The following is a 15,307-nucleotide window of genomic DNA, read 5'->3' on the forward strand; positions in this document are numbered from 1 at the left end:
TTTCTGCTCTAATTTTAGTTGTATCTTTCCTTATGCTTGTTTTGAATTTAGTTTGCACTCTTTTACAGTTTCTCAATGACAAGGTTATTGAGTTGAGATTTCTACTTTCTTTTTCAGTGGGAATTACAATGATAATTTTCCTCTACATTTAGGAAATTTTCCTCTACAATTTAGCTGCATCCCATAGTAAATGTTAGTCTCTTGTGTTTTCATTTTTATTGATTTCAATTTATTTTTTTAAATTTTTCTTGTGGCTTCTTTTCTATTTATATGCATGTTGTTTCATTTACATGTATTTGTGAATTTCCCAAAGTTCTTCCTGTTATTGACTCCTAATTTTATTCTACTGATATCAGCAAACATCCTTTCTATAATTTCAATCCTTTTAAATTCAGTTGAGCTTATATTAATGCCTAATATATGGCTTATGCTAAAGAATGCTTCATGTACACTTGACAGGAATGCATATTTAGGTATTCTTGGGTAAGGTGTTCTATAAATAGAAATTGTTAGTTCTAGCTGAATAATAGTGTTTAAATCATGTATTTCCATATTGCTATTCTGTCTAGCTGTTCTATCCATATTAAAAGTATTTATTAGTATTTCCAACTATTATTGCTGAATGGTCTATTTCTCCCTTCAATGCTTTAGCTTTTTTGAATTCATTTTACTGCTTATTGTTAGGTGTATATATGTTTATAACTATTATGTCTTTCTGATATACTGGTCATTTTATAATTTTTAAATGTCCTATTTTGTCATTAGTAATAAAATGTGTCTTAAAGCATATGTTGTCTGCTATTAATATAGCCTCTCTAGTTATTTTTTAGTTATTGTTTATATGGTATAGCTTTTACATTGTTTAAATTGCTCCTTAAATCAGACAGAAAAGTCATAGACATGCAAAACAAGTTACAATATGCACGTAGGTCACTATCTTTACTTGTGCTCTTTATTTACTCCTTTGGGTTTGAGATACTATATAATATTCTGTAGAGTATCCTGAGTTACTATATAGTGTTATGTTGCACATGCATGAGAATTTATTCCAAATGTTAATTTACCATGTGATGTTTTCAACGATTTGTTTTTATAGCCCTCCCTAGTCATATGTTTAGAAGTTGATTCCTGGCATTGGAACATCATTTATTTGGCAATTGGTATCTATCAGTAATTCCTGAATATAATATCCAGCTCCCTCTCCATAGACATAGCATAGATTTTATTATGCAGAAGCCACATGCCTTGTATATCAAAATGTCTATTTAATCATCATCCAGTCATGACATACAACCACATGTCTGAATATATATTTATTTCTCTACTTAACATACAGAAAAGTCTTTATTAAGTTAAATCTTCACATTGAAATCTATTTCAGTATATAACTGCCTCCCTTGCCAGAAGTTTGCACTTCTTCCAAAAATGGCCTCCTATTTTCCAACCACATGTGCACCTTTAATGAACATTCAGAAAACGCTAACTTGTACACACAGTAACATTCTCACCTCATAATTCTTATCCTCCACACAGTAGTACCTTCCTAGAGAATAGGGTTATCTGAAGATGTAACAGGGAGCTTTCTCGTGAAAAATCAGAGCAAAGTTATTACTCATTAGTAAGTAGTAATTAGAGTTGGAAAGCTTATGAATGGCCTGACATATGATGCAAGGTTAAAGAATGATTTGTATACTTATACACACAATTCTCAGCCATTAGGAAGAATTTTTCTTGTTCGTTAAATCTCATCTTTCTGAGTTTCCTTCAGATACTAATGATAAGAAAATCAATCTTGGGAAATTTATTGAAAAAATAAATAAAAGATCTTGTTTAGTTTTTGCTTTATTTTGTGATTTTTTTTCTTTTTCTCTATTATTTTGTCTCCTTACCTAGATTTTTACTTTTATAGATAGATAGTGCCTTCTCATTCCAATGTTAAAGTAAATTATCTTGTACAAAGATTTAATTATACACTATTTTAAGCTTTTTTATTTATTTACTTATATTTATTATAATTATTATTATTAATACTGTTACTATAATGATCATGATTATTGTGAGAATTATTATTGTTTTAGAGAGTGAACTACAAAGAGAATTTTCCCCAAACAAATCTGATGAAGGCTAATCCTTGAGGATATGCTTCTAGAGACTTATGGAACCACTCGAATCACAGTTATTAGATTTTCACCAGATTTATTTTGCATGGGTCATGCCCTGTTCCAGTAAACATTGCTCCTAAATTTATTAAGCTTGGCAAATAGCTAAAAACTGTTTTGACAAATAGTTTATCCAAACCTCTCAGTAAAGAATGTGCTAGACACAGGGCTCGGAGAGAACTCATCTATATGCCTCTCATATTTCCCTGCAGCTACTTTTTCGAGAGCTGTGACAAGAATCTTTTAATAGAAGGAAGTCTATAGTATACCTTTAAAATCCTTTTTTTTTACCTCTCTGCCTTTTTCTGCTCTTCTTTGATCTTCTTTGCTTCTCATGTTTCCACAAATTTTCCCTCTTTCAACCTACAAAAACAGTAATGAATGCTTATGAGAGGGAACTTAGACTAGCTTAGGCTACCTCAGGACTTCATTTTCAGAAAATTAGTTAAGAGGACACAAGTCTGGGGAGCTCTTGGGTGACAGTTGGGTTGGAATTGTGTAAGGAATTCTGCAATTGTGATCAGAGAATAGTCTTTCATCCCTGAATGTCAGTCTCCAAGAAATAAGGAAGAAAACCTGTGTAGTGATTTGGCCTAGTTAGTTAATCTTTCTACTTTCCCAGTTATTCAACAGTAAGTCTAAGGACTATGATGCTTAGATGATAGCTAATGGGGTAATATGTCATCTTTTTAAGATAAATGAAAATATTTGCTAGTTGAGAAATAATTAAAATTTAAGCAGATGTATAGAAGGTACACATGTGCAATGAATTACAATTAAGTTAAAATGTAGTCCTTGAGTTCAATTTGTTATATGTTAAATTATTTTAGAAATTTGGATAGTTGTAATTATAATAATCATACCATGCTTGTTATATTTTATTACAATAGCTCACATTTATTGAACATTTAATTTTTGACAGATATTGTTCTAAACTATATACATAAAATACTCAATTTATATATATATTTTTAAATAGCTCATATTTATTGAATATTTAGTTTTTGACAGGTACTGTTCTAAACTATATATATAAAATACTCTATATAAACACTCAATAAAACTATATATATAGTTTATATATATATATATATATACATATAACACTCAATTCTTTGAATTAAATATTATTATTTTACTACATATAGCTGAGGAAACACAAATTCTTTTCTTAAGTAATGTGTTCAATGTCACACATTTAGGAACCCAAGGAGCTAGAATTCAAAACAATGTAATGCTATATCCAGTTTTAAGGGTGTCCATGATTTGTTTTATTTAGATATGGTAAGTAAGATGTACAGATACAGAAATGATTGTCATAAATGAGCACATTTACTTCTATTCCCTAGAAACAGAGGCATAGCACATCATGCCTAAGGGCTACAGAGGGAAGCACCAGGATCAGTCCAGGGTCAGATGAACAAGAGGAAAACATGGGCAAGAGCTTTATTGTGACTTCTGCAGGAAAGAATAGGAAAGGCAGGGTAAACTGACTTTAAATTGGCTAGTTTGAATAATTTCTGCAGGCTCCAGGACATAAGTGATATATCTAGTTGTCTGGTATGTGACCCTGGAGTGATTAAGGCAAGTGCTCAGTGGACCAGGTGTGAGAGCTCAACAGACTAGGTGGTAGAGTATGGGTTCTGGATTGGTTGATACAATTTAAAGGCATACTCACTGGTAGTTGTTTGCAATCCAAAGAACTAGCTATCCCTGAGAAGGACAGTTGCCCCATAGTCAGCAGGGCCTCAGATGTCAAAGCACTGAAAACCAGAAAATAAAAGAAATAATCAATATTTTTCTGTTGTCCCACATCCACTGTGCTGTAAACTTGTCTTATCAAAACTCACTGTCTTTGCCTTATTCACCAGGGTTTCCTTGGCCTTTTGAATAACTATTTTCACTTCAGTGAAAAACTTTTGATGAATCATTTAAGTCTATCTAACTGTGACTTTACATAGAGAAAAGCTTAAATATGTAGACCATATAAAGGACAAAGACAAATAACATACATTGAAACTACACATAAATTTTTACATGTAGAAATTTATTATACGTAATTTATATAACCAATATTTTGATTGCATGAAAAATGGAAAGAACATAGGAGGTAGGATAACTATTTCGCTCCATGTCAGCTAGTGTCAATATGACATCCAACTAAAATAATAAGTCTCATTTGTAATGGCAATTAAAACTTTAACATGATCCCTTAGTAAGAAATGGTCGCAATTACTCAAAAGGTTGGAATATTAGCCTTGATCAGCGGATTTCCAAAGAATTTTCAAAGAATATTTCGCTTAAAATATCTTACTCAGTAATTTACTGTAGAAAACATACAAAAGTATTCTTACTTGCTTTGGAAAACTAAGGATAAACCTGGCCTGCCCCCTCTACTTATTTTGGCTGTTCCTGGGTGACATGGGGTAAAATAGTCTGAGGAAAAAGAATATTGGGAATGACAATCCCTGAGAAACACAGTTGTAAACCTCTAGAATATGTCTCTGATATCTCACCCTATGCCATGCTCCATGATCCTCATAATCTCAACTTGGTGTCAGTAGTTTCCAGTCAGTATAAAACACTAGGAAGACGTTACAGGTTAGAGTGGAGTTAGAAAAGCTCCTGGGGATTGTGGAGATTAGTGATTTTAATCAGTATTGGCCCCAACATTATCTTATTTGATCTTATGAGGACAGCCTATCTTCCCAGATAGGTGCCCTACATATTGCACAAAGGTAAAACTCACTCTAACTAGCCCCTTTGTCTATGATATCTAGAGAAATGTCATTAAATTCCTATCTATCTTTAATCTCCCTTGGTATTTATAAAGATGGGTAAAGTGGCTGTTATATTAATACTTAAAATCATAGGTATAACCAAAATGCATAATATTAATGTATAAACTGTTAACATCACATGGTGGTAATGTACTGCATACTAAGATGGTTATTGCCCACTAAGCTGCTCTGGAAGAGTCTCATTTGGGCATCACTTAGTGGGTTTGCATGACTACTACCAATTAATGTTCAATAAATTCACATATATTTATGAAACCAAATCTGTAGGCTTTCTTTCATTCAGTATCTTACCATGACAACAGTGATATTCATGTCAGAGTTTTAACTATACAATGAAATGTCTATGCAAATTCCTGTACATTTAGATTAAGTAAAAATATAATGAGCCATATTAGACACAGAATTTCAAGTATTAACTGTGAATCATTCCTTGCCCAAAAATTAGAAAAATATTTAGCAAAACTGAACATGGTCCAGTAGGTTTTCTTTTGGATTATTCTGGCTATCAATGGCTGATGGTCCCTGGAGTTTCTATGTTGTTGTGGACTGGAAAGATCACTTAGTAAAACAATTGTAGAGAATTGTCATTAAATTCTGTTTACAATTCCCAGGTTCATTCTTTACTGCATTGCCAACTTCTATTTCTCTAGCTTTACCAACCACACTCAGCTGTGAAATGCTTGTGTTTGAAGTTTCCTTCCTTAATATTTCACTTGAAAACATTAAAAAATTACTTTTTTTGGAGAACAGGTCTCTGCTTTGCATCTACTCTAACAACAACAACAACAACAACAACAACAAAAATCAGGAACTTCCTCTGCATTGCTGAATAGCTCTGGTACTCTTCTCTGGCATGTTTTGGTTCTCTCTGTAACAATCTTAGACAGATTGATCAATAGATTGAAAGGTCAGTCCATAATTTTTTTTTTTTTTTTTTTTTTTGCTGTATCTGTCTTTCTATTTGTCTCTTCTCACCCTTCCCTACCTGTACTCTGTGGGGTATGTTACTTAATTTTATAACGAATTATTAATAGTCCTTGCTTTTTGGAGGGTGAGAAGTTTTTGATTTTGCTTTCTTCTCCCAGGTTGAAAAACACATCCCATCTAACAATAGTCATTGAATTATATCATATGTTTTTTGTATTACTCATAATTTCCTTCTGCCTATTACAACCTGCTTTTGTTTATGTCTTCTGTACACATTAACACATAAGCCATGTTTTCCCATTCATTTTCTTTCACTGATATTAGTAATAGCTCTCTGGAATCTCTCCTCTTGAAAGTGAAAAAAAAACTAAAGTTCAGAGAAGTTGTTAATTTTTCAAAGCATCTTATCTTGTCTACTATTAACTTCATCAAATTGTTAGCACTGTATTGACACACTCAAATGTTTATACTGCATATGGATTTTGGTGGTTGAATCAATACTATCCACTACGTCCAGCAGTATTTCAAACAGGAAAAAACATAACTCAGATAATCATGAGAAGAAGGAAATGTATATGGCAGGCATGACATGAAAAACGAAAAAGCAATGTCCTCAAGTAAAGGGGATGGAGGAGTGAACAGGGGAGAGGGCTGGATTTTTACATCTTAGTGGACTGCAGTGTTGAAGCTTTTGAAGCTGAGACTATGTTTGAGGGAGAAGCCATGACTAAAGATACTTTTTTATTTCTGCTGGACAGTAGCAGAGTCTCTTAAATCAGCAGTGAGGCCATGGGGTTAACCTGATTTGAGGTAGCTTTGTATATTTGGATGTTGGAAGAAGGAGAATTTTGGTGAGGGAAGACTTGGGGACTTGAGAAGACAATAATTCAATTGCTATCATAGAAGAATTATCAGGACCTGAATTACAGATTTTGTTACAGACATGAAAAAGACAGAATGGATATTTTTTGTTGGTTTCAAGTCCACACTATAAAAAGCACAGGAAGGGAAATGAACCCAGTTGAAGAAGCCGATTAAGTCTCCTGTGCTATTATGCTTAGTCAGCCAGTGATCTGCCCTTTTTATTGCAGCTTTTAATGGCGTCACTTCAGTTTATCAGGGAGCACTACACTTTATGTTTGCGTGGTCATTTAACTGCTTCTTCCCTAAACACAGCGTGTTTTATATCCTTAGCTACAAAAGGGGTTGCTGCCTGGCAGCATTCCTTTTTCATAAGTCATTTAAAATGTCCTATGCATCATTTTATGACAACTTTACAAGGTTTTTCGAGGTAACCATAGTTATCCCCTGAAGATATAACTAATGATTTTACTCCCTAATCCTCAAATTTCTGTGGATTTACATTATAATGAAATCCATAAAACTCATAAGGTTCGTAATGAAAGTAACCCTGGTGTTCTAGAGGGGAAAAAAAAATCCAAATATCAAGATATAGCTGGTGGAGAATTACAATATAGGCATATTACATTCAGATATTCTTCAGGATGCCAGATACATAGAATCCATAAAATCATAATTTATCATTAGGTGGGCAAAGTGAAGATAAATGATCAGGAAGCAGTGGCTTGCTCCTAGGAGGTGAGTAATGGGTCAAATCGTAGTCATTGTGTCTGTAATGCAAGTGGAATGACCATGGAACATGAATTCCAATAGGTTCCATTTAGTTCTTCAATTGCTAATCAGTTTTCTCAAGAAAAATTCTATGTGACAAATACAAAATAGTATGTATAGCTTACTAAGCTCTGTGCTAGACAAAAGGAGGTGAACAAAAACAGGCTATAATGGAAATATAATTTTAGCTGGATTATTTAGTGTTCAATCATAGGAAGGGGAGAACAAAGAAATAAAATATATTATGCCATGTTAACTTGAATAGGATTGCCAGGAAAGCTACAAGTAATGAACAAAGTGAACATGAATTCTGGTTGCAGATGAGCTAATTTCTAAAATTACCTTTGACATATCACTTTATTTATATTTTCTCACTTATTAAAAATAAACACGAGGGCTGGCCACGGTGGCTCATGCCTATAATCCCAGCACTTTGGGAGGCTGAGGCGGGCAAATCATGGGCTCAGAAATGGGAGATCAGCCTGACCAACATGGTGAAACCCCATCTCTACTAAGAACACAAAAATTAGCCAGGCATGGTGGCACACATCTGTATTCCTAGCTACCTGGGAAGCTGAGGCAGGAGAATGCTTGAACCTGGGAGGCAGAGGTTGTAGTGAGCCGAGATCATGCCACTGCACTCCAGTCTGGGTGACCGAGTGACTCCGTCACAAACATAAACAAATAAATAAATAAATAAAATCAAAAAAGATTAGTGGTATCTGTACAAAGAAGTCTAAAATAATCTTTTTTCAACTCCTTTACTTCTTTACCCTTTATTCTTAAAATTATTAATTGAATAATACAGATATATAAACACTTACCATCGGCTTAACAGTGGGCTCCCCATAAACATGGTTCAGAACTTTAGTTATCAGGGAATGGCTTAGTCGCTGACTTTAAAGAACAGGCTATATCAAATCTCCCCAGCTTATTAAAAAGACAAGTATTTTAAACGACATCATGTGCTTGCTCCAAGTATAGGAAGTTGATTTCAACCTCTTTAAAATATGTCCGCATTGATGACAATGATAATAAGAATGTGTATCTTTGAATTTCCATTTTTCCTAACCCATAGTATAACAGCATCCAATGGCTTTAGATCATTTTCTGGAGAACAGAGGCCAGTGAAGAAAATCTGCTGACTAACTTACAGTAACAGATATGTCATTAATTTAATGGGCTATCCTGAAGAGTTTGGATAGATTGCCGAGAAGAGTCAGAGACTTTACAACAATGCTTTGACTAATTAAGACAGTTACATAAAACAGCTAAAATAGGATATGTTCTGGCAGATCTGAAAGAGGACAACAAGTGTCCTGGTAAGAGTGCATTTTTGCTACTATATGAAGTAAAATCATTTGTACTTTGTTTCTAAAGCAATCAGGGGTTACTCATATCTCTAAGGTTACCTAACAGCTTCTCTATCAATACAGAGAGGAAGGCACTAAAGAACACAATAAGCCAAGCCTTTGAAGGGCCTTTCCAATTTCAAATTCAAAACGGGATATTTTTTCTCAATCAGTGCATAAATAGTGGAGGCAGGGCCAACGTTATTCACAAATAAGGAATCGCTCCAATAACACATAATCTGAGAAATACTGAGAAACCTGAAGAGACATTTCTAACATCTTTAGTCACAATGGCTAAAAAAGCCTGTCTTTAGAGAGTAATTATTTTGAATCATTGATTTATCGTAAGAAATACTAATTGGATTTTACATTCCTAGATTTTACATTCCTAGAGGGTTATAACCTGCATTTTTTCACCAATGAACATTTTGGTGATGTTGGAGTACTTTAAAGAAGACCTATTCATCTTAAGTATTTTTTTTTCCCCCTGATAGCAAGCTTAGTACAAGGTCCTAAACGGAGTCAGAAGATAAAGTCACCTCAAAGATAGAAATTATGTGAGAAAAAGAAAAGAAAGATTGCCAAGTACTGTTTGTGGTTCTACCTGCGTTGCAGCACTACAATTAAAAGTCGTATGTCCTCTTCTCCCTATGTACTTACTTTCCATTAAAGAGCATGGTGTTTAGCTTAGCCATCTGTATAGAGCAATGTTTATGGCGGCCGCCGCCGCGCTGTGGTCGCTCTCCAACGCCAGCTCCGCCTCTTGTGGCGGCCCTCCAGCCCCGCCTCCTGCTGGCGGCGCTCTAGCCGTAGGAGAAGGGGGTAAGTAAGGAGGTCTCTATGCCCCGGCTAGCACAAAGCCGACTGTGCGCAAATCCACCTACGGTAAAGCACCAGGAAGCAACTGGCTACAAAAGCCGCTCGCCAGAGTGCGTCCTCTACTAGAGGCATGAAGAAACCTCACCGTTGCAGGCCTGGTACTGTGGCACTCCATGAAATGAGCCATTATCAGAAGTCCACTAAACTTCGATTCGCGAATTTCCCTTCCAGCCTCTAGGGCGAGAAATTGCTCAGGACTTTAAAACAGATCTGCGCTTCCAGGCAGCCATCCATGCTTTGCAGGAGGTAAGTGAGGCCTATCTGGTTGGCCTTTTTAAAGACGCCAACCTGTGCGCTGTTCATGCCAAACGTGTAACAATTATTGCAAAAGACATCCAGCTAGCACGCCGCATACTTAAGAATCCACTATGAGGGAAAACATTTCATTCTCAAAAAAAAAAAAAAAAAAAAAAAAAAAAATTCCTTCTTCCTGTTATTGGTAGTTCTGAACATTATTTTGTCGCATGGAATCAAAAGGTACCTAAGTGTATGACTGCGAGTGGAAAAATAGGGGACAATAATCAGGTATTGGCAATTTTTTCTATTTTCTTTGTGTGTGAATTTTTAATGTAAATGCGGAGAAGTAAAACATTAATGCAAATTAAAATGTTACAGTGAACAAGTTTCAGCGGTTCAACTTTATAATAATTATAAATAAACCTGTTAAATTTTTCTGGACAATGCTAGCATTTTGATTTTTTTAAAACAGGTAGATTTCTTATTGACGGCAACTAAATGGTGTTTGTAGCATTTTTGTCATACAGTAGATTCCATCCATTCACTATATTTTTCTGAGTTGTCCTATACTGCAAGTACATGATTTTAATGTTGTCTGTCTTCTGTGCTGTTCCTGTAAGTTTGCTATTAAAATACATTAAAATAAAATTTAAAAAACAATGTTTACTTTAAAAGGCTGCATTTTGATATGGCAAAGATAGTTGCTATCTCTTGTGGATGCCATTACTGTGGCTCAGAAAAGGTGGCATCCTTACCTATTATAAAGCTGTTTCTGCATATTGAACACTATGTGATATACTCCTCATTCCACTGTAAAATTCCATTGTAATTTTATTTCAATATCTTTCCCATCGTACTGATTATGAGTAAATAAGAAAAAGGAGACTATTGGTTGCTGTAAAAAAAATCAATGAATTTTACTGACTTTACCTAAGTAAAGCCAGTATTAATAATAGTGGTAACAAACTTATTGCAAAAGAAAATACAGTTTAGACATCTTACCAAAAATTCAATCAAAATATTCTATATGTGTTATCGTATTGTGGTACATTTAGTTTTATAATATTCCAGTGAAGGGGAAAATGGGAAATACTGATATATTCTGCTCAAGCCGAAAGTCTCTTTGCTGGCCTCAGATTATTTGAATTTACTAGTAAGTCAGCAACATGCTAAGTCTGTTGGCTTGTTGGTTATGGTAATATATCATTCAGCATCTGACTACTGAAAAGTGAGGTCTGGATGACTAGCCTGGTGCAGTTTGGATTCTGGTACTGCATAGTAAGATTGTGTCACCTAAATTAGATCTTCTTTTTGCCATGGTCTTTGAGAAATCATCTGAGCTACTAAAGGCATGAAAAGATGGACAATTTTAATTTTATATTACGAACTGTTTAAATATAGCTACGTGTATGCTATCATTTTGCTTTTATTTTAAAGTAACTATGTGTATACACAGATTGTCACTATAAATATTTAGTCACTTAGCCTGGAATTACTCAGTACAATATTACTTTATTATATAAAGAAATTAGAGAACCTATCATAATACTGCCTTAATTTTTTGTTATATCAATATTGTGGATAAATTCAATGTGTCCAGGAATCTCTCTCTCATCTTTTATACTTTTTAGGTGTAGACATAATTTTTGAATGGGAATTCCAGATAAAGCAGAAATTTGCCTTGTGAGATTAGAAACTTCCTTACAGCACATGAAGAAAGGAAACAAGCATCATTTGATTTTATTCCAGAATCAGGCTGAATCGTACTAGAACTGCTCTACAAGGAGGCTGAGCCAAGTTGGACAGGCTGAAAAGAAAAACATCTTGTTTAGAATCCTTGAACTTGTTTGGGTGAAGCCTATTGGGAGTAGGTAGATGTAACTGAAAAAGAGAGACTAAGCTGTGCTTTTCCCCTGAGCTCTTTTGTCAGGGAGAAGGAAATAGACCAGTATCTTTGGGAATGTAGTTACCTGTTGTTCAGGGGCCAACAGAAGAGTGTTGCTGTGGAGAGACCTGCATTTGTTAATTATCTCCAGGAGAGCTAAAAAAGCAAGTAGGCATGAGTTCGTGTTTTGGCTGTTGCTTTACACAAACAATCCCATCTTTTCATTATGTGTGTATGTGTGTGTGTTTTCTGCTTGCACCAGCAGCTCTTTTTTAGGCCTCTAAACATTCCGTTTTTTTTGCTTGTTTATTTTGTTTTTCCCAAGCCATGACCATCATTCTTTTTTTAAAATTCTGAAATAGATATTATTATTTTGCCATTATTTCAATACTAGTTTTCAAGGTGTTACAATTTTGTTGTCATTGGCCAAGTTAAGGTATGCTAACTAGTCATGGTTCAGGAAACTAGGTGAGTAATACCAGGAGCATATCTCAACATAATGAGTGATACTGGGCCATCTGTCTCCAAGAGGAATAATAAAGCAGCAGTCAGAGAAAGCATGATTCATAACCCTGATGCTGAGCTCAGAAGTTTAGTGTTTCTTAAAACAAAAATAACTTTTACAACTTGCTTATTTTCAATCTAGTAACTATCGGTATTAAATTTATTTTTAATCACTTTATTTTCAGCTTACAAAAGGACTGAGAATATTGAATAGATATTCTTTCTCCATTACCTCACCTAATTCCAGAAATAACTCACACAGAGTTATCTGAACTCAAATCCAGTGCACATCATATTTCAAGTTTGGCTGCTTAGACAGAGTAATTTGGATTTTTCTTCATGGGTGGTAGGCCACTGCCACACTTCTTTATCAGCATATGTCCTGAAACTCAGATGGGAAGAAAGAAAAAAAATAATTGATTTATATTATTGATTCTTTACTAGCACAGGGAGTTTTCTACCCTCTCTCTAAGGATACAAGATTGATATATAAAAATCAATTTATTTTAATATCGATTAGTTATTAAAACTTAACCAAAAATATACTTAAAGATATTTAACAAAATATATTTTATAATGATAACTACAGAGCTGACCTGTACAATGATACCTATAAAACATTAAAGAAATATAAAACCTAAAATAGAGAGATATACCATTTTCATGGATTATTAGCATTTTTTAATATTTTCGAGTTATCCATAGATTCAATGCAATCTTTAGAATTTTTATGAAAATGAAAATGATCTAGAATAATAACAGAGAAGTTACACTAAGTGGAGGAGAAATGAAAATATATCCAGACAAAGAATTGCACATGGTTGCCTAAAGAAGCTTTATTCATAATAGTCAAAAACAATCCCAATACTATCTACCAACAAATGAATAAACAAGTTGTGATACACCATGCAATGAAATACTGCAGAAATTTTAAAAAGTAACAAACTAGATCAACATAATTGCATAATCAATCTAAAAACCTTATAATCAGTGAAAGAATGCAGACACAAATGAGCACATGTGTGTCATTCCCTTGATGTGAAACACTGAAAAAAACAAATTTAATCTGCAGGGATAGACAACAGAGCAGCAGTTACCTTGAACCAGAAGTGGGTACTGACTAACTGGGAAGAGATATTAAAGAACTTTTTGGGTGATGAAAAATGTTTGCTATCTTAAATGTGGGGATAGTTAAATAGGTAAAACCTGTTGAACAACATGATAAAAATTATTATACTATGTATAAATTATAACTTAAAGAAAAATTAAAAAATAAACTCTTTGTTAGAAACTAAGGGATTTTAAAGCTGGTGTGAATATAAAGTTAATATAGTTAGGAAAGCAATTGAAAAGTGAAAAAAAAATGGAGGTAAGAGAGAGCTGATAGTACCAGATAGAACATATCTCACAATCACAGTAATTTTAACAGTTTGGAACAATGTATAAATGGACAGAATAGAGAGACAAGCCTTTCATTAGTGTTTTTATAATTAAGTAAATGGGCATGTGAATCTTAAAAATAACACATTATAGACAGGAGTTTAGAATTAGGTTTTGAGTTGCCTTAGTTTGTTCAGGGTAAAGCAAATTTAGAAACATGTCCAGTAACTCAAAAGATTCTGTAACCAAGGCATATATTGAGGATACATCTACGCTCACTTAAAAACAAATCCACATGAATAGGGGATTATTTGCACAAACAATCGACATAACAGTCAAGTAATATTTTTAAAAATTTTGTCTGTATAATGTGGAAATCTAAGTTGATGTAACTTTTATTTTTTGTCCTATATATTTAAAGAGTTTTCTTAATCTGAAAATACAGCATAATAAATATGTCATAGAACAAGTAGAAGTCAGATACCACAGGTTTCCTTTATGAAGGCTCAGTTGCCTTTTTGGAAACAGATATATAACTCTTTTTAACACTGACAAACAGTATATGCTATTTGAAGAAGTCAAAAACATTTTTTTTTCTGTACCAAATTGAAAACAGTCTTGAGTGCCATACACAGGACTCAGTTCGGGCTTTATTCTTTCTCTCTTTTTTTTTTTTTCTTTTTATTCTTTCTTTCTTTCTTTCTTTCTTTTCTTCTTTCTTTCATTGTACTTTAGGTTCTGGACTACATGTGCAGATCATGCAGGATTGTTGCATAGGTACACACATGGCAATGTGGTTTGCTGCCTCCATCCCCCAGTCACCTACATCTGGCATTTATCCTCATGTTATCCCCCTGAGACATCCCCACCTCCCCACTGTCCCTCCCTTGGCCCCCTCCAACAGACCCCGTGTGTGATGCTCCCCTCCTTGTATCCATGTGTTCTCATTGTTCAACACCTGCCTATAAATGAGAACATGCAGTGTTAGATTTTTCTGTTCTTGTGTCAGTTTGCTAAGAATGATGGTTTCCAGGTTCATCCACGTCCCTACAAAGGACACAAACTCATCATTTTTTATGGCTGCATAGTATTCCATGGTATATACGCCACATTTTCCTTGTCCAGTCTATTGTTAATGGATATTTGGATTGGTTCCAGGTGTTTGTTATTGTAAATAGTGCTGCTAGTAACATACATATGCATATGTCTTTATAATAGAATGATTTATAATCCTTTGAGTATATACCCAGTAATGGGATTGCTGGGTCAAATGGAATTTCTATTTCTATGTCCTTGAGGAATAGCCACCCTGTCTTCTACAATGGTTGAACTAGTTTACACTCCCACCAACAGTGTAAAAGTGTTCCTATTTCTCCACATCCTCTCCAGCATCTGTTGTCTCCAGATTTTTTAATGATTGCCATTCTAACTGGCATGAGGTGATATCTCAATGTGGTTTTGATTTGCATTTCTCTAATAATCAGTGATGATGAGCATTTTTTCATATGTTTGTTGGCCTCATATATGTCGTCTTTTGAAAAGTGTTTGTTC

The 15,307-nt window shown here is 34.2% G+C and overlaps 1 pseudogene; it reads left to right on the top strand.

The window, feature by feature from the left end:
- Nucleotides 1-4,617: 4,617 nt before the first annotated feature.
- On the top strand, nucleotides 4,618-10,140 carry LOC116528225 (annotated as a pseudogene).
- Nucleotides 10,141-15,307: the final 5,167 nt, after the last annotated feature.

Source organism: Sapajus apella, unplaced genomic scaffold (assembly GCF_009761245.1).
Source record: "Sapajus apella isolate SASKATOON/1434 unplaced genomic scaffold, GSC_monkey_1.0 scaffold57, whole genome shotgun sequence".
Taxonomy (NCBI): Eukaryota; Metazoa; Chordata; class Mammalia; order Primates; family Cebidae; genus Sapajus; species Sapajus apella.